The sequence below is a fragment of the Pteropus medius genome, unplaced genomic scaffold, assembly GCF_902729225.1.
Source record: "Pteropus medius unplaced genomic scaffold, Ma_sr-lr_union100, whole genome shotgun sequence".
Lineage (NCBI taxonomy): Eukaryota > Metazoa > Chordata > Mammalia > Chiroptera > Pteropodidae > Pteropus > Pteropus medius.
In genome coordinates this window covers 24,050,547-24,052,391 of record NW_024354875.1, presented here as the reverse complement: position 1 = coordinate 24,052,391, position 1,845 = coordinate 24,050,547, and the positions used below count along the sequence as shown (strand labels likewise).

The 1,845-nt window shown below is 41.3% G+C and overlaps 1 pseudogene; it reads left to right on the top strand.

Annotated features, from left to right (window-relative positions):
• Positions 1-1,519: 1,519 nt before the first annotated feature.
• LOC120597467 (uncharacterized) lies at positions 1,520-1,636 on the top strand (annotated as a pseudogene).
• Positions 1,637-1,845: the final 209 nt, after the last annotated feature.

The window sequence follows — 1,845 nt, the reverse complement described above, 5'->3', positions numbered from 1 at the left end:
AAGCTTAGAAGAGAGAAAGCCATGACAGTTTGTTCATTCAATCATTAGTTCATTCATTAGCTGAAAACTATATATTGAACACCTACTATGTGCCAGGCACTATGATATGCATATGGAATACAATGGTAAATAGCACATGGTTCCCGTCCTTAAAGAATTTATAGTCTAGTGAGTATCGAATTTCCATTGGACCCCTCAATTTCTGCCACATTTTTCATCTGTAAAAGGGGCAATGACAAAGCCACTTCATTGGCTACTGGGACAGAGAATTTCATGGAGACTGACTCCTAACCACAAAATTCAGTCATATTTGAGAACTGGCTAGAATAATGACTTGAAATTGCTTAAGGTCACTTTTGCTCTGTTTTATTTTCTGACTGGCAAACAGATGTGTGCTGAAATTTGGAGGTCTCAGCAGTCTGGGCAGAGTGAGGACCCCACAAGATCAAAGAAATGTGGATTCTCTGCCCCAATTTAGGATGGCATTATGGGATGACCTCATGACAGCACTTAAGGCTCCACTCTATTCCCATATAAAACCAAGTCTTGACCTACCGCAGTTATCTTCTTTTGTACTTTATTTCTTACTGTGTCACTGAACCTACTGAAAATTCCCATGCAGGAGACCCCATATGCTGTGGTTGAATTTGCCAACAGCAATATTTGTTCTACGCACCGCTTACTCTCTTGATGAAAATAGAGAGCATGGTGGATGTTATATCCTCCCTCTAGGCAGAGGCAAAAAGGTGGTGAGAAAATATCTCCCGAACACTCATGATGCTAGTCCAAAATTATCATCTCCATTTGAAGATGAAGAAACTGAGGCTAAGACCTGTCTGTGCTATACTACTTAGAGGACTTGAAGTAGGGTCTATATGGTTCCAAGACACATAGAGTTTATATACCTTTCTGACTCCTTGGTGGATAAAATATTGAGAGCTAGGAAGATGGGAAGTGTTGTGTTTCCTGGGAAATCTCATGGCTTACTGTTACGGGTTTGACCCTTTGGAATTCTTGTAATATTAGGCAAAATTGACTGGAAGTGGGGTTGACACTCAGAATTTTTTTCCTCGTTAGGGGCCACTTACTAAAGGCTTGCCTGTAGTTTTTTTATTTTAGTTCTACCAGCAAAAAAAGACAAAACCTACATGCTTATTTGCCTACTTTACAAAACTGCTGAGGGCTGGCTCTTGCTATAGACTGCCAGCATGGAGATCCTAACTTGTGGGGATACCAATTATAAACGATTAAGACACGGTGCCTGGATTTGCTTCTGTAGGAAGTTCTGTGTGGACGCCTGTGTTTGAAGAGAGAGATTTGGGTAGTACGTATAGCATGGATAAAGGTTCCTTGGTATGAAAACTCTGCTTGAAGGCAGAGCTCACTGAGCTAGATTTTTCCACCAATGTGTTGAATAAAAAATCTGCGTGTGGATGTAGTTCCATAGTGCAGCGGTTAGCATGACTACTTTACATGCAGAAGGTCCTGGGTTTGTGCCCTAGTGGAGCAACAGTCCATGGTCTACGGCCATGCCACCCTGAACAAGCCTGATGTCTGACCTCGGAAGCTAAACAGGGTCGGGCCATTGTTAGTACTTGGATGGGAGACCACCTAGGAAGACCAGGTGCTGTAGGCATGAAATAAATAATAAAATAAATCTGTATGGTTTATTCTTTTCTTTTCCCCTTAAATAAAGCTTTACCCATAATCACAAAGCAGCTGGAGGAAAGAAAAAGACTCTGACGGTTTGAATGCAAACACTATTTTGAAAGCAAGTGATTGGCGGAACTTAACATTTTTCCGTCAGAAACAAGTTCTAGTGTGAAGACAAACCTTGGAGAAGAG